The sequence below is a fragment of the Thermobia domestica genome, chromosome 16 (genome assembly GCF_964235325.1).
Source record: "Thermobia domestica chromosome 16, izTheDome1.hap1.1, whole genome shotgun sequence".
In the NCBI taxonomy this organism is placed as follows: Eukaryota; Metazoa; Arthropoda; class Insecta; order Zygentoma; family Lepismatidae; genus Thermobia; species Thermobia domestica.
This window is the reverse complement of record NC_137469.1, coordinates 121500450-121519481: the sequence shown is the minus strand read 5'-3', so window position 1 is coordinate 121519481 and position 19032 is coordinate 121500450. Positions and strand designations below refer to the sequence as shown.

Sequence of the window (19032 nt, the reverse complement as noted above, 5' to 3'; positions counted from 1 at the left end):
GAATCTGTTATTCAAAAACACTTGATTGACCCATGGCATCACTCCCACAGTCTTTGGTCATATCATTGGTCTCACTCGCAATTTTGACCAATTTGACGCAAAACTTCATCGCGTAATGCAGCTCTAACAAATGATTCATTGTGGAGATGACAGGGCATCTTGAAAGGGGTTCACCTTTAAGTCAATCCACACTCCATGAAGGTTTGGATACGACTGGAGACTGGTAGCTAAGATCTCCCCTCCGCAAAACTAGCATAATAATATCTCCCTCCTTCACCACGGAAAAAGATCAGTCCTACTACTTTCCGGATGAACCCTGTACATTTAAGTCAAGCATAACTGCACAACAAATATGAGTGAGTGATTATCTTTTGCGCTTGTATGGTGATGTCCGAGACTGAACTCCGCATTCGACCATTTTGACAAAAGTTTTTCTTAATTCCATCTGTGAATGTAGAGATAGTGCGTGTATTGTGACTCCTAACCGACTTCCTTTCTTATTGTTTTTAAATCGTTGTTATTACTAATTACCAGCAGTGACGGATTTGTAAAGGGTGTTAGGGTGGGAGGTATCTTCCCTTGTTCCCCGAAATTCCTGAATTTCTAAAACAAACGAAATACTAATACCTTTACTCATAAACTTTTTAGCTCCTCCCAAATAAAAATTAGGGATTTAAAAAAACAATCACACAAACTCCTCAAAATACTTTTCTAAATCCGCTACTGATTAGAGTACAGGAGGGCAAGAGTATACGGGGGACAAGAACACGATTCCCTAAAAATAGGGGAACATATTCGCGTATGGCAATAATGCGTCACGTGGAGTTTGATGTTAAGGCGTCTAGAACCTAAACAACTTTGAGTGTGCTGCGGAAAACTGCAAGTTATCTAGGTAAGTATTCATGTTTTTTCTAATAGTTTGATACAATATTGGGACTTAAGTACTTATGGTATAACTTACACAATTTTTTATTGATTTCAAAGTACTGTAAAGCATTAGTTTCTAACATATATCCATTGTTTGACATGTTGCTGTAAATTGACTTTCTTCCAACAGTTGGCAGTGCAACATTACGGGAAGGTTCATTGTGTAGTTAGGGGGTAAGGGTACGCAGATACCGACGGGGCAAGGATACGCGTGCGTACTCTTGCCCCTTTTTTCTCTGAAAAATATCCTATTACATTAATATCCAACAATCAAAAAAGAATGTGGATTCCGTTGTAATAGACAGTGATGGCAAAAGTTACGAATACTACTTCTCATATGCAGCCTATAACGTTAAGAATTCTGAAGAATCCTAAAATTATTTTATGTACAAGGGACATATTCTTATTTTAAATACCACTCCTTACATAACAATATCTAAGGTGGTGTTTGAGTTTTCGAAACAAATGAAAGTTTGAGACAGTTAAATCTGCAGTTATTGAATAACAGCACGCTTGTTTATTTTATTCAGGTTTCACAAATGCTACATTTTGTCCTCTTTTACTTTAAATAGGACAAAGTCTTCAATAACAAATTTCCATTAGTCAATGTTTGGTATGGGATCCTATAAACATATATGAAGGTACCCTAACCTAACATTTGACAATACGTAGCTTCATGAAGGGTAGGCTGAGAACTTTTCAAGTTACCCTCGTAGTTATCAAGCATTCTTTACTACAACCAACTGATAAAACAAGCTGGTTGTATTCTTTTTATAAATGATCTACATATTATCTGATTTTTTATCTTATGCATTATCATTACTGATATGGGCAGAATTAAAGATTTTTCTATACGTTGTTTGTTTTTTCAGGGAGAAACTACAGCGTCTTTCGGCACAACAAAGCCAGTATTTACCAAAGAAATGGAGAACGAATTAGTGCAGTATATCACATTACTGGATCAACTCTTCTGTGGTTTAAGTTTAAAAGATCTAAGAAGAGTGGCATACGATTTTGCTGGTTATCTACAATATGTACGAAACTGGCATAAATATGGTTCCAAATAAAGGTCCAAAAGTGTTGTTGACTAAAAATCAGTTGTGAATAAAATTGAATCTAGTGATTGTAAAGTTACCATCACAGTTGTTTCCTGCGTGAGTGCATCTGGTTCCTTTATTCCACCTGCGTTGATATTTCGCAGAAAACGAATGAAACAAGAGTTAGACCTACTTGATAGATTGCTGCCGGGTTCGAGGCGATTGATTTCTGTAGGCAAAATGGGATTCTGATGTTAAGTTTACCACCCCATACCAGCCATAATTTGCAACCATTTGATCGCTCCTTTTTTGGTCCGCTGAAATCCTGGTATTCAACAGCGTGTGATAAATGGATGAGGAATCATCCATCCCGCACAATTACAAAATTCCGAGTTGCGAGTTTGTTCACTGAGGCTTACTACAAAGTTGCAATCATTCGTATTGCAATATCCGGCTTTCAAGAATGTGGAATTGTCCCACTGAATCTAGATGTGTTTACTGAAGATTTTTTTCCTTCAACTGCTTCAACTGTGAATGTCGTAGACTTAAAGATGAAAGCATTCCTGAAACAACGAATCAAGCAGAAGACCTGAATAGAGCCCAAATTCTTTCATCGAAGGATTCACTGGAAGTAAGGAGGAGCCCATGCGACCAACCACATCAAACACTCCTCTGCTGGTTGCTCGTTCTTTCTCATCTGTTACCAAACCTTCAACCAGTGAAGCTGGATCTTGTCTGGAGGTAAGCCGGAGCTTATGCGGACCGTCCACATCATGCACTCCTTTGGTGGTTGTCAGTCCTTCTTCGCCTGCTACCAAGCCCTCAACCTGTAAATCTTGATCTTCTTGGAGGTCAATCAGAGATCTGATATCCTCTCCTTTCAAACAGAACTTACTTCTGAAATGGCGCCTGCAAAGAGCAAAGGCAAACATGAACTTCCAACAAGAAAACTACAACCGAAGGTAACTCATCAGGTCAGTGAGAAAGTAGTGCACGAGTGTCCATTATGCAATATCATCTACAGCGATGCTCCAACAGAGGAATGCACCCAGTGCGCAAGATGCAATGAATTGAACAATGCACATCATATGAAGGAGTGGGCACTTTCGTCTGTGATAGGTGTTAATGCTCCTTTGGGAGCGTACTTTTACCCCTTTGATTTCGAACTCTTGCCACACATACTGGGGCAAGAATACGAATTTGGATATTTTCATTTTATGAGTTCTACTTCCTCCAAGGGTAGAGGTATATAAAAGTAGAGCTCACATTTCGTAACGCAGAGTTCAAGTTTTGTGTTCCATGTAAAAGTTTTCTGTTGTAATTATTTTTTTACCAAAATACATAAGTTTAATTGAAATTTGAATGCTCTTGCCGTCTTTCCTCTATTTCTATAAAATGGTATTCAAGGTAGTATCTAGAAGATTATTGCTAAATCATTGAACAGCTATAGTATAAGAGAAATGTAAAGTCCGCTCTAACAAATATATTGAGAAACGTACGCTCTGACGGATATATTGAAAAACATAAGTTTAATTATGTGCTAGAAGCTAGAGTACTAAGCTGTAAGAAATGAAACATGGCTTACTAAAAATGAAATGATCTAGAGAAGAAAAAATATCGATAACTAAAAATAAAGTTAAATAGCTTCTAAAATTGTTCTCAAATACTACGTACTTTATGTTTACTTTAATTCATAAACCATGTGCTCCATCCATCATGATGGTGAATTCTAGAGTGAAATATGGCGTTTAGGGTCACGAAACCTTATTTAACTATAGAGTATACTATAAGAAAGCTATTTAGATAGAAAAATCACGAAAACGAAAAAAGCCAAAATTTCCAAAATTCCCTTTTTTCAAAAAGCTGGCTTTTGATGTGCAAAAAACCATCGATTTAAAAAAGCCGGCTTTTTGCATCTCTATTTATATATAATATAGATATAAAATGTTACTTTGACCTCACTCAAAACTAAAAAATTGATTTGATTTGATTTTTAGTTTAGTGTCTCTTTTAGCAGCAAGGCTATATGAGACGTGGACCTGCAGTTTAACGTGAGATCCGAAACACACGACCTTCCGCTTGGAATCGAATCCAGGTCTCCCCGTCAAAGGCGTGTACGCAAACCGCTTAACCACAAGGGAGCTCAACAGAAATTTTCAGAAGAACTGGAACATGTATCTGTTTGTTTTATTTCTTTATGAGGAATTTATATATCTAGTTTCATGTCCCATGTGTGAGGAATTCGCAGAATGTCTAAATTTTTCGAATAAGGTCCTTTCCTCTTAGAACATGCATGTATAAAGTAACGTGATAACAGCTCAGTTCGAGGAATGTATTAACTATATCCAAAAATTCATTTCAATAGGTTCAGCAAAGTTTCACGTGATTCGATAACGAACATGATTCTTTTCATTCTTATGCATATAATAGATAGAAACTTAACGAGTTACGTTGTGAAAACTGAATAGTATTGCACAGTCCCCTCAGTTCTTCTCTAAATTCTTCCTGTGAGTTATTGAGTAAACAAATACTGTGGTTTCATGTCGTATTTTCATTTGGCTTAATTTCTCAATCGATTGTCGAACAATCAAAGCACACTTGGTGAAATCAAAACACATCCTCCCTCTCAGCTCTTAAAAAAATAAAAACACTGCGACATGAAAAACACGTGTATCGGTCTTCAAAAAGCAAGTGCCTAACATGCAACCTTTGTCAATGAAAAAATCGTTGCATGAAAGAACACATACAAATCTTAAATGACTTACAAAGAGCAATCCTAAATGACAGTAATCTGCAAAACTGTTATATATTAGTTATAAGCAGTATGTGCGCATTCGTTAGCAGTATCTGTGTGACTTATTTGCACTATATGTGACAAGGTTAGCAGAAGACGGGCAACAATAGGTACAATCGGCTTCAGCAGAACAAAAACTGCCATTTATTCTTATTGGCACCTAACGACACACTTTTAGCGCCATATACATTTGATTTTTACATTTTCTCGAAAACTATTCATGGCAGTTTATCCTCAAGAATGTTATTTTGTTCACCTTTCGACGACACTATAGTTAAACAGAATTTAGTTTTGAATCTAATCATATGATTTTATGCTATAGGCCATTAAGGTGGATCATCACCCGGAAGTCAGTACACATTTTAGCTCGTTTCCTTAACTACTGCGCAATGAAACGTTACATATTATAAATATTATACTATAAGATAGACTTATTTTTCAGCTATAACACAAGACACTGATTCATTTGGTTGTGTATTGTGATACCGAAAAAGGTAACAAATAAAAGAAAATATTTGATTCGTTTTATAATTAGCACAGAAGATGGCACTTGCTGTTAGATTTTACTAGAATTGCTCAGTTTTATTAAATGTTTATTTGTATATGTAAAGTACTTTAAAGTAATGATCTTATTATGAAACAGATATATTGTTTGACCGTTTTTCGTGTTGTGTTTCACATTTTAATTGAATATTAATCTATATTTAAGGAAATAGATTTTGAGAACGAACTTGCGCAGAACGCCATAATGTACGCTGCCAAATTTGTACGTTTACTGTGGTAGTCACAATAAGAAAATTCCTGGATTCTAGCGTTGCAGTTCGAGAAGAGGAACTTAGCTGAGGGATCATAAACTAATTTCTCAAGTACGTATTCAAGCATAATTCCATGACTTTTCTTTATTATCTTTCATCAGTAAACATTCGACACTATCTGGCAACGTCGCACTATTCAAGCAGTGTTTAGCACAGCACCAAGAACACCTAGTGATCCACCTTAACCACACCATGTATTGTCATCTCTTGAGGATATGTTTCTTCATGAGGGTATATTTCAGTATTATTTTCATATTAATAGGTGGTTATCGAATAGCATCAAAATTTTAGATAAAGCTCCTTTATATACCTCACTAGCATCAATTATCCGCTTCGCTGGTTTATATTAAGAAAAAAAGTAGTAATATGTTCCGTTAGTCAGTCGCTTTTTACTATTAGTAAAGTGCTCTCCGATATCAGTTATTTTTTATATTCCCCCCTTCTCCCCTCATGCTGCGTGGCTGAATTTGGATTTAAATGGTATCGGAAGTGTCATTGTTCATCTCAGCGACCCCGAAAACTATGGATTTGACACTAATATCGGTCATTTTCGATCATCTTTAAACATTTCCTCCCTCCCATAAGTTGCATCGTCAAAGTGATATGATAAAAACCATGTCAGGTCCAAACCTCGTTTATGCTGAAAATTTGATCGAGATCGGTCGGGTTGTTTAAGGGGATATATCCGTGTTTTGACCTATTATGAGAAATTAGCTAACCCATTCTTTGCTATTGTTTGCAGAAGTTTTATTTTTGGTTGGTAGATGTGTATAGAAGTTCAGTATCTCGGTGTTAATTTTTCTCCCTCTATCTTGCCTTTTACGCATATTGCATGGGCTCAACTTTTTAACAGAGCTCTGAAAGTGTTTCTACCTTTTTCTTGGAAACTGCTGACGGGATTCGTTTAATTTTTATACCACGCACACTACACTAGCTGATAATGCTACTGAACTAGGATTATTTTTCTAGGTTGCATATACAGCTAATAATTACTTTTGAAAAAAATCGATGAATTTTATTATTATGATTTTTTATATTCACCAAAGAGTAATTCAGAGAAATAAAGAAACTATGCAATAGTTCTAGTTCAGTAAATAGAGGCACATATAAGTAAGAGTTATGCTAAATTTGACAACTTTAGCGTTAATAGTTTGTGAGAAAATGGTACTTGGATGTCCAAAAATGCTTTTGAGAAATTAAAAGTTACAATTCACAATGGATTTTCATCAATAAAGCGGCCCACAACATTCGGAAAGCACCATAACCATGTTCTTCGTCTTCGGTTGTGTCTTCTTCATCCCTTCTACACCTTTTTCCTTCATTCTTGACTCTTTTGTAAGCTTCAGCATTGCCAACTCAGATTTTGTCATACTTATTCTGTCCATGTCCCGCAGTAGTTTGGAGGTATATTCATTGCTTGAAGTTCCCATCTTTTCCAGAACATCAGTGATTACTTCACGGCCACTATTAAAACACAGAACAGCATCATACACTGCAATTTGTATGATTTTAGAACCCGCAAATGGGCCAATCCATGTTAAATCAACAAAGCCCGCAATCTGACCGTCTTAATTTTTTTTAACAAATTTTAGTATTTCGTAGGGATTGTCGAGATATGAAATGTGCACAGTTGTGGCTTCCTGTGTGAGGATGTTTCTGAATTAAGGTGGCTCATAAATGCGAAAAAATCGTCCACTTTGATACATGCTCGAAACTTTCGGACAGCACTGCTTTTGATCCAATTGGCGTAGGGAGCTGATTCTTGTTATGTTTGAAAGAAAATAAAACGATAGGGCCTATATCGCATGCCTAGTTTTGGAAGAATATCTATTCAAAGTCTTATTGCTTCCACTTTATTTTGGAGCACTTTCATCCAATTTTCCCGTGCACTAAGTTTACTAACACAGACTAATAAGGAAAACAAAGAACTGTGAACGCAGAACAGTAAACAACACAAAGCAAAATGATGTGTGTATTCTTTTTGGAACGACAAAGCAAAAAATATATTTATTACATCATTACAGAAGAGTGGGATTTTCAAACAACCTGAAAATGAACGTCAAAACTAAAAATAGATATATCTAAGCCTGAAAATACAACGGGAGTATACAATAATTTGTATTTCTCGAAGGGAACCTGATGTCATACGAACACGAAACTTCCAGCAATGAAACTTCAAAGACCGTAGATTCTGAAAATGATACTTTGCAAAAATCGAAAATTTTGACCTCAAACACGGACATTCCCCCTTAAAAGTGATGAAGTGACAAAGACAGTCACTTTCATGTTCATTTCCTTATATATCTCTCCCTCCTCCCCACCCCCCTAAGTTGCATCATTAAAGTGAAATGATAAAAAAAAAAACATTTCAGGCCCGAACATCTACGTTGAAAATTTGATAGATTGGTCGGGTGGTTCAAGTGTTATTAACTTACTTCGGATAGCATCGTTGTTAAAATATTCCGAGTTCGCAGAACAAATTGTTTTACTCAAACATAACAGTAAATTTTACCAAGTTATACCAAAGAGCAGTCAATTTTAGTTTAAGTATATTTGTTTTTAAGAAACTTTTACATCTACAGGGTTAAACATATGATCTGTCAGAACAAGATACAAGCGTTTATTTCTTAATCTCAAATGCTCAGATATAGAGAATGAGAACTGAATCACATGAGTGTAGTGGTGAGGCTCAAAAGCATACATACTATTATCAACAATTATCGATCAATTGCTGGATTAAGATCGTCACAATACTTTTTGACAACCTTCTTGGGTAATTTGTTTCCAAGATATTCGCAGTGTCACCTAATTTCGTCACATCACCTTGTATTAGGATGATATGTAGGTCACTTCTTGTCACTTGTCCACTAAAAATTTTGCTTCTCTCTACCTTGTATGGTTTGTTTCCTAAGAAGGTAATATCTATCCACCTACTCTCTCGCTCTAAATATAGACCTATAACCGGTTGTTAAAAAAATAGAATAGCACTACACTATATATATATATATATATATATATATATATATATATATATATATATATATATATATATATATACATCCCCTCCTCATCCTCTCCTACATTGATCCGTCAAAGTGAAACGATGAAAGCCATCCCAGGCCCGAACCTCATCATTGTTGAAAATTTGATAGAGATTGGTCGGTTGGTCCATGAGATTAAGTCACAACATAATCACTCTCATTTTTATAATGTAGATTATATATATATATATATACCCCGTCTGATAGAGCTCCTTCGTGGCTATATGGTTAGCGTTCGCATTTTCAGCGCCAGAGACCCAGGTTCGATTCCACTACATAGTAATATGAAGCTAAATATACGGTATATGAAGCAATGAAGTACTCCACTACATAGTAATACTTTGTATGTGTACTTCTTGCTTATAGGAGGGAGAAGGGGGACAAAGCTGGCCAATTTCTTTGAGTCTCAGTTTTTGTTCATTTATTCATTCGTAAATTTCATTTATTTCCAGGACGGTTCCATATAAGACATCTTTTCTCTGAATTGTTCTAGAAGTATAACTCTTGTCGCTGTACATGATGTGTGCAGCAAAAATGATGTGCATATAAGGTGATACTATGGTGAGGGAGGGATGTTAAATTCAATGAATTTTTCTTCTACACAAAATATTTTTTGAGAATACTTCCTACATAAAATAAATTTATTATGCTTTACTTCTCAGTAAAACACAAAAATTCTTTGTTCTTTCATACACACACAGACACACACACAAACTGACAATAATTTCTTGTATGAAGAAAAGAATATTTTGACCCATGCATTCTTGTCTACAAGCTACGATGAAAATAGAAAATCAGCGAGGACGCCATTATTTACTGGATTTCCGGTGGTTGTTGACAAGTGGAAAAGAGAGATTTTTTTTTTGTTTGTTCCACAAAAGGAATCTATGCCCTATATGCTTTCCAATAATGTATCAATTATGACTCTCTAATAATTAGCGGGGTCACCAGGGCACACTAGCGCAAATCCCGAGGGATGGGGTGAAATGTCCCGCAATCTTGGAACTAGGTGAGACCGTCCCTCCCCCAATAATCCGATTTGAAATGTGTTTTTGAGGAGAAATGTGATGATTTGTGCCCGATTGCCAGAAAGGAAAGTGAGATGAAATTGATGTCCCTTGGCTTGTTTCATTTTTTAAAAAAAGAATCGTGTTCTTTAATATTTCAAACTGAAGACAACTCTGCTTCCCTGGTCCACAGCATTGTTTTTCAACTTTATAAATATTTTGAGCCTCGCTTTTAAAAAAAAATCATGGAAACGGTCTTACTCGTTCCCCTCCGAATGTTGAAGACAGATTTGCGACGCTGTTAGGGCCGCCAACGCGATGGTCTGCAATAGGCCTTCGAAAACGGTATACAGTGCGTTTTTATTTAAAAAAAAAAAAAAAAACAATCGTTCTGAATTTTTATCTCGCTTTGTATTACAGCAGTGCCTACCACTTTTTAAAATATTGTCACAAGTGTGTTGCCTACATATTAGCATCATTTTGTCAGTGTAGCGTGATTGGAAGGGTTGCCAGGTCTACCCAAATTCTACTTTTTCATATTTTTTACTACCCAAATTCTACTTTTTCATATTTTAAAAGACTTTTTTGTTTCTTCTTCTTGTTCGAATAAAGCGAGAACTGCACAAATGTTAGCTCGTTCGAATTTGTGTTCCACAAGCTTTCCAACGATGTATCAATCACGATTTTGTGATAATTAGGGGGTCACCGGGTCCCCAAATTGAGTCTGCGATTTCGTTCAGATCCCTGGCGAGTGTAGAAAGGTTAACATTCCTCTAGTCCTCTAGTTCTCATTAACAGTGTTGGGAAGTAACGTAACGCAAGTAACGCGTTACTTGTAACGCGTTACTTTTTAAGTAACGTTTCCTAGTAACGCGTTACATTTTTCCCAAAGTAACTGTAACGGTAACGCGTTACAAATTTTTAAGTAACGTACCTAGTTTGCGTTACTTTTTTCGCGTTACATTTCGGATGAGTAACTACAATATATGTAATTTTTTTCGGAAACAAATGTTTCTTTCCTGTAAGTGAATTTCTCAGAATGAAACAATCGAGCATGAACTACGTATGTCAGTGACCGACAGTCATAGACACAGAGAGAAACAGATAAGTTCATAGTGCCACTTGCTGTTTTTTGAAGATGAGGACAGCCTTAGGGAAATCACGTGTACTGATTGCAAGCACCTGGAAGATTTTGTCGTAGATTTTGACAGCTCCAAATCAATACATTCAGTGAGTGAACTAGGAGTGCAATGATACCGGTAGTCTATTTTACTTTGATTGGTGTTGTTTTTATAAAGATGAAGAACGAAAATATTTTACCGTTCGAACATTTGAAAGAATACTTTTCTCTTAAGAGCTGAGGATGATGGTGGACAGAATTTAAAAGCAAAGTGTCTGAAGTGTCCCGGCAGAAAATATTTATCATCAACTAGGGTGCCATAATTAACGATTTACAATAAGGGATTAATATGAATAAACTGTGTTCTGATGAGCTGCTTTATTACTAGAAAATAGCTTGCTGATGGTATGTAATATTGGAGTTCTTTCAGATCAATTTGCTTATTCTAGAGTCCCGTTGATTATTATAGAGTAGTGTAATGTTTCTCTATATTCTTTATTTTTAATTTTACATAACAACATTGTTATTATTATGTAATTAGTTTAACAGAATAATAATAAGCAATCATTTTTTCTAACGTATAGGGATGAGCACGAGTCAAGCTAAAACTCGACTCGAATTCAAGTCGAGTTTCGAGTCAAGTCAAGGGTAATATCCTCGAGTCGAGTTCCGAGCCGATTCAGTTTTTCGCGTCGAGTTTCGAGTCCAGTCGAGTTTATAAATAGTTCGTTCGTTTTAAGTCATCTTGAAATCATGGGCTGATTACACTGGAAAACGAAAGTCATGAGAAATGTAGATAAGCTAAACAGTAATATGGAATACTTTTAGTGTTGTTCACGAGAAGGGACACGGCTTGCATCTCGTCTCATCTCGATAGCGAGATCAAAGAGATTTTTTTATAACAATCTCAGCTCGGCTCGGCTCAACTGAGAAGATGGCTCGAGCCGGCTCACTTGGGGTGAGCCATCGGCTCAATCTGGCTTGGTAGGGATGAGCCATTTGCTCGGTTCGGTTCAACTGAGCCGAATCGGTTGGGTGAGCTGTTGGCTCGGCTTACTTCTCGGTTCGGGTCAATAGTGAATGACCTGTGAGCCGAGCTGCACGAGTCGTTGACAATTCTAAACCCGGGCCGAGCAGTTTTGAAGATATTTGGCCAGTGCTCTCCAACTTTTAACAGTGTTTGGCTCGAGCTCGAATACTCAACCTAGACCCTCAACCCAAATTCAGAAGCTCGTGAACAATGTCTTTGACTCCTAGACTCCACGACTACCGAGGTTGGCAATCAACTAGTTTTTTAGTATTCAAATACAAACCTTCTATCTTTCGTTTTATATACAGTGTTGTTAAAATAATAATAATAATAATAATAATAATAATAATAATAATAATAATAATAATAATAATAATAATAATAATAATAATAATAATAATAATAATAATAATAAGTTGTAGTAGTAGTAGTGTCATTGATAATAATTATACTGTCTATGTAATATACTTCAAGAGTGTACTCGAAACTACACACCGGATTTGGCTCGAGTCGACTCGAAACTTGATCCCAATTCGAGCCGAGTTGGAGGAAATTTTTCGAGTCGAGTTCTTGGGTCGAGTTCAAAGATGTCTGTTTCTAGTCGAATCGAGTGTCAAAGAAAACTCGCTCGTGTCCATCCCTACGAGTAACGCAGTATGGCATTTTATCAATGTTACATTATATGAAAATGTTCATATATCAAGTAAAAAATTGTCCTTGCATTTACATAAAGCGATTCAGAACGTGCAATAATAATAATAATAATAATAATAATAATAATAATAATAATAATAATAATAATAATAATAATAATAATAATAATAATAGCGGTAGTAATAGTAGTACGGAAAATTTAAGTCATATTTTTTTTCACATTTTTAGTTTCGGACCTAAAAGTAACGCGTTAGTAACGCGTTACTTTCGAAGTAAAGTAACAGTTACTTTTTGGGGGCAAGTAACGCGTTACTAACGCGTTACATTTTAAGAGAAAGTAAAGTAACTTGTAACGCGTTACATTTTACAAGTAACTTACCCAACACTGCTCATTAAGTCCTCTATTCAAATTGGAAGTGGCTCAAATAAAACAGCTCCGGTTTTAAAGTTGATCATTATGGAATAAAAACAGTAGGTCCAATGAGTAGCAAGAAGCAGACTTGTGCAATCAATTTAAGCCTTCCAAGAATCTTTTTACTACAACCGGAAGTGGTAGTAGAAATCAGCAACCACTACTGGTTTCAATATTGAGAAAATATCACACTATACAAATCAAACCTCTTGACGTAGTGTACATCTGGCAATGTTATTTGTTAGGTTTTCAAACTATTGCTTTTCTTCATTTCCTCGTAAACTACGCATAATGATTTACTCGCCTATATCGGATTGTTCAGTTTAATGAGATATACACCGTAGCTAATGTCTCATCTTATGACGCTAATAATGTAGAATTTCCAACTGGCCGTTAACTCCTCGTGGCTAAATAAGCGTACGCGCTTTTGGTGTGGGAACAGCGACGCAAATACGCTAGTTGTTGACGGAGCAAGAACTCGCCTTAGTGCCCCCTGACCAACCAAAACCAAAATACTCCCACAAATATTTGTCCAGTTTTGCGTCCTCCCAATCCAGCGCCCGGGGCACAAGCCCCGTTTGCAGCCCGTAGTTACATCGAAACCAGGGTTCGAGTCCCGGCAAGAGCTCATGTGGTTCGGATCCCACGTTAATCTCTAGGTCAATGTCTCATATAGTCTCACTGCTGAAAGGAACGGTACACTAAAATCAAATCAAACAAACTCGCCGTTGTACGACGTAGGAGCACACTTTTACGTCGGAGAAGGGGGCAGAGATAACGGACAGAGCAAAGGAGGGGAAGGGATGAGTTAGGGGAATAGAATAAAGTAAGTGTTGCCAGTTAGAATAGTTATGAAGACTATCGACTATGCCATCGATATTATGCTTCGCCTCTCACCAACTGTCCCTTATTAATGTGATGTTCTGTCTGCTTGTTATTGTTCTACTAATTTAAACCAAACTTCTTTTGGGTGGCAAGATCCTAACAAGCGAAACGTAGGATATATGTATGACAGCGTATGATTGCTGAGTGGTTCCCAGTCTTTTTGACTGACAACACACCAGTCTCGGACTGGGGGTATAGGGCCCCAGCAGGAACCTTACTTGGATTAACTCACATTATTATTATTATTATTATTATTATTATTATTATTATTATTATTATTATTATTATTATTATTATTATTATTATTATTATTATTATTATTATTAGTAGTAGTAGTAGTAGTAGTAGAACAACAACAACAACAACAACAACAAGAACAAGAAATTTAATAAGCTCTTGTAAAACCTTTGCAAAAACCTTGGCTTTCCTTCATAATGCTGTCAACTTCATTTACGCGTGGTAATGAGGCCCGAAGGTGGGGACCTATCCTGTTTCTTTATGGTGTTGCAATAACTTTTCAATATTTCGCGTTTCGTTTTTCACATTTCGCGTTTTGTCGCATTTTCCAAATAAAGTTTCGCATTTTGTAGCTCTTGCGGAAAAGATATTCCCTGACATTTTTAAAATAATTGTTCCTTCTATTCATAGATCACTACAGAAATAAACAACTACTTATAAACAAAATACAATGAATATTTCACATGACATTGTAAATTTTACTTATAGAAAATTACTTTTTTAAAAATCAAACTGAAGGAAAATCAGTAACTAATCTTACTATGAGTAGGAAAGTTTTGCTGTCTTCTGAAACACATAGGCACAAGTTACATTTAAGCATTAAACATAAGCATGTTACATGTTTCCATATTTTCTTCCCTCATCGTTGTACGTTTATCACTTATCACGAGTCCATACTTGAAGAAAAAAAACTCACAATTGGCACCAAAAAAAAAAAAAAAAAAACAAAAAAAAAAAAAAAAACTTGTTGGAAGCCACACATATTTAAGTGCACTTACAACAAACTTCAAACAATCATCACTTCCGAAACTTTCGTCCTTTCAAACCACTCACTACATTGCATTTTCCAGACGAATCACTTGTCAAGAGTTCATAGACTACTTTGTAAAACTCCAAATACGGTACTTCCTAATCAAATACTTATATATATATATATATATATATATATATATATATATATATATATTTGTTATTTTAAGGAAAGCAAAGTTAAAAAAATATTTAACGCAACAATGTTTGATTCACTGCTACTGCAATTACAGAAGGATCAAATAGCTTTTCCAAAGCACTAAATACCACTGTAGTTTGCGAGTCTTTTGTTTGGGAAGAAAGCTTCAAGTATGATCTTTTTGCACATTTTTTAAAGTCACATTCAACACTAGCCCTCTTTCCACTTGGTAAGCCACGTAAGTGTGGTTTAGTTTTTTTTCGCCAGAGGCCCTGCAACATATTCTCTATAGCCGTGTCCGAACCACCCAAAATGCACCGTTCATGCCACGTTCTACCATTCCGTCGGTACAAAACTGGCGTTTTTTAAATTAATGAAAAAATATTTTTAAAATTTCGTGTTATATCGCGTATTGTTACAAATTTCGCGTACAACTGCAAATTTCGCGTTTTATCGCGCAACGGAAACCAATGAAAATACACCAGAATATCATAAAAACGCCAAGAAACTGAAAATTACTTAATTCTGACGCATTTCGTTTTATCGTGTATTGAGAAAAACTCGCGCCTCCACTTTTCAAACGACTAACAAAGAGCCCTAGCAGGATCTTATGAAAGTCAGTCTCATTTAGGCATTCATGGGACTCAATACACACTTAGACTATATGATGCTGGGGTCCCATTCTTCATATTGTTGAAATATATTCTTACTAGGCCCCAAACAGGACACTATAATACTGTTAGTTTCCTTCGAATAATGGGACACCAAGACTACATTTAATGCTGGGGGCCACCGAACTCTGGGAACGGAACAAACTACGAGTAACTAACTATACCTAGGTACTCCAACACAGCAGACACGTCTTACTTTACTTTCCATGTTGTTCAATATTCATTATTATATAGGGCCCCGGCAGGGATCCTTGCCCTCCTGCCCTCTCCAGTCCGGGCCTGCAACACACTTTACTGAATTTCCAGGGTATCGCGACACACTTGTTGATGTTTTTATTATAAATAATAGATTTAATAATAATAATAATAATAATAATAATAATAATAATAATATCTGTTATAATAGTGAAACCAATTAGTTTTTATAATGATTATATATATAGCACTAAGCATTATTGCTACCACTGGAGGTGTTGACTGGTATAGTCTGTTTTCTTAATTAAATTCTTCATGATTTTTAAATTTTAAAATTTCGCGACACACCTTAGGGGACTGCGTGTCACACCCAGTATGTCGCGACACATCCGCTGAGAACCACTGAGATTAATCTACTGCGTCGACAATACGCATGTCCTTATTTTAAGTAACGTTAAGTTAATCATTCATTTTTGTTCTTTAAAAAAATATTCAACAAAAATATTGAAGGAGTTCAACACAACTCCAAATGATTTCATGAATGACAAATACAAGATCCATTAATCAATTTGATGGAGTATAATATAAAGGAGTTACTTTTTGTAAGCGAGTAAGCATTGACTCACAAGATTCCATTCTCATCTTCCACAGTCTTCCTCTATCAGCTCGCGCACAAATTTTAACTTATAGGGCCGGACCTTCAAATTCTTGCGTACGATCTTGTGTAACGTTGACTTTGGTATTCCCAGTTTCAATGACCTACGTTTAAGCGACTTCATTCGACTCCTGGCTACGCTGTCCTGCAACGTATGAATCACATCGTCACTCGTTCCTGGCCTTCCACTGCGTGGTAAGTCTGACACACTTCCCGTTTCTTTGAACTTCTCATACCACCTCTTGATACTTGTTTCTGCTGGGCGTGTTTCCCATACGTTGTTTAGAACTTTCTCCGCACTGAAACGGAAGATTTTAATTCTGCAAACCACAAAACACATTGTGCCTTTTAATAGACGCCATCTTAAGTCACGTGATTACCAGCGCAAACGTCATCGAGCATTGTGGCCAGAACAAAACTTTAAACTTCCCTTCTTCCAACCCTAAAAATTTATACACTTAAACGTAACGGTTTCGAAGTTTTTGAGTTTTACTTTCCTGCAGGACTTTATGGACTCTCTGTACATTTTATAGTAGTGGATATGTACTTCTATAATAGTTGAGGTCATAATGAAAGGAAAATTGTCATATCTGAATTAACAGAGGAAGAAACGGAAATAATGTAAAATCTTTTTGAGGACTTTTTTTATTCTTTTACTCGAAACTTTTTTATAGTTTGTTATTAAAATACTAACATATCCTCATATTTTATTGTCCTAACATACTACTATACATATGTTGTCAGTAAAGTTGTTTAAATTGATGGAACACCTGGGCCTTCAGTGTTTCATATCACGCCCCCTCCCCTCATTACTAAACGAACCAACATATGTTCCAGTAAAATAGTTTAGAATTATCGAGCCTCTGGCGTGATGACCACAGCACTTCATGTCACGGACCTCCCCTTTACGAAATCCTGGCTACGTGCCTGGTGCTTGGTGATATATTTTTCGATTGAACGCAGTAACTTCCTATTTTGCAAGATCACGTCCTAGAATTCACTACTACAAGTACGTACACTTACCTTTCCTGACAGATGATCCAGCCACACGTGTTGTCTACTGGTTACTCATACACAGAACACAGCTCAACAACAGGCGATAACAATTTGATGATAGTATCTACGAGAAAAGTTTCAAAGAATTGCAAGATTTTGTGATTTAAAAACTAGTTATGAAGCACTTTGATTGCAGCTGTTTTAAAACAGAATTCTGAAAGATAATCATACATTTTTAAAGTGATAATATACGCACTGTATCAGGGCGTGTTATAAACCCGTCAGAACAACATGGACTGAAACAATGACCGACTTTCATAAACACGTGGGATATTGTTGTCTCAATAGCAGCGCCAAAACAGTCTTTACGAAAACTAACGCGCAATTCAATTGTTCTTTATTATTGTTTTGATTATTATGAAAAATATTAATGGTACGTGTGATTTACAATAGTTTCTATTTTTAATAATATTAATGGTGCGTATTATTATTTGCTCATAGTGTCTATGTGTTGTTCGTTTGATTTCTTTGTACAGTTGCTACCACACATGTGGGTTATGATGCTTCTTTCATAACTTTGGACAGAAATATTTACAAATGTGCTATAAATATTTGCGTTTCATGCTAACAAACAATACCCGTAATAATAATAATAATAATAATAATAATAATAATAATAATAATAATAATAATAATAATAATAATAATAATAATAATAAATCAGGGGATATAAAATACGATATGTATAAAGAACACTTTGGTTAGCTCAGTGGTAGAGCGCTTACCTCTGGCGCATAGGGTCTCTGTTTCGATCTCTGGCCCAGTAAGTTTGTGATGGACAACAACGTGTCCGCGGGTTTTCCCGGCGTACTCCCATTTCCTCCCACACCATCATTCCGCTAGTTCTTCATCACCATTCATTCTTTCGTCTCCCTTTTCTGAAAGGTATAATCGTGGGACATTAAGTTGAAAGCTTCCATTTCAAACGCAAAGAACAGGAGGAATGGAGGAATGTATACACTGAGGGATCCAGTCCCAAACTTGCAAAATCCTGCATATATCAGCAATTTTTTTTTATATCTTCAATTCCAAATTATAGTAGGCTCCTTACATAAAGATAGAAACAACACCGGATTTCGTTTTGATGAAGTCCTAAGCTGTTGAAGGTAATAGGGACCTATGTCCAGCTGTCCTTTTTCAATGACAAATTGTCACTGTTTTTTGATTTCGGATTTAGAATTTAGATTTTTGGGCTTTCAGTATCTAAGGCAGCGTTTCCCAACCGGTGTGCTGCGGCACACTAGTGTGCCGTGAATGTGCCGCTGGTGTGCCGCGAGGAATTATTAATTTTAATTATTATTATTATTATTATTATTATTAAAAGTTATTAATTTTATAGTAATCAAATTGCAAAACGTAGGGGAAAATATGTATTTGTATTTCACATTACTATGAACCTCTACGATGAATCTACAATTTTAAGTTTCATACTGGTTACTGTTCTCTACATTTCTAATGTTGAAAAAATTATTTGTTGTAATTGTTATGACCATTATTGCTTCTTTATTGTTGCAGACTATTTCGTAACTTGAAAATTTAAAATATCA

The 19032-nt window shown here is 35.9% G+C and overlaps 1 long non-coding RNA gene across 1 annotated transcript in view; it reads right to left on the bottom strand.

Moving 5' to 3' along the window:
- Positions 1-17580, bottom strand: part of LOC145672802 (uncharacterized) — a 191980-nt gene extending 174400 nt beyond the window's left edge. The window contains exon 1 of the long non-coding RNA XR_014128668.1: positions 17453-17580. This is a non-coding gene — a long non-coding RNA (uncharacterized LOC145672802). The remainder of the gene's footprint in view (positions 1-17452) is intronic.
- Positions 17581-19032: the final 1452 nt, after the last annotated feature.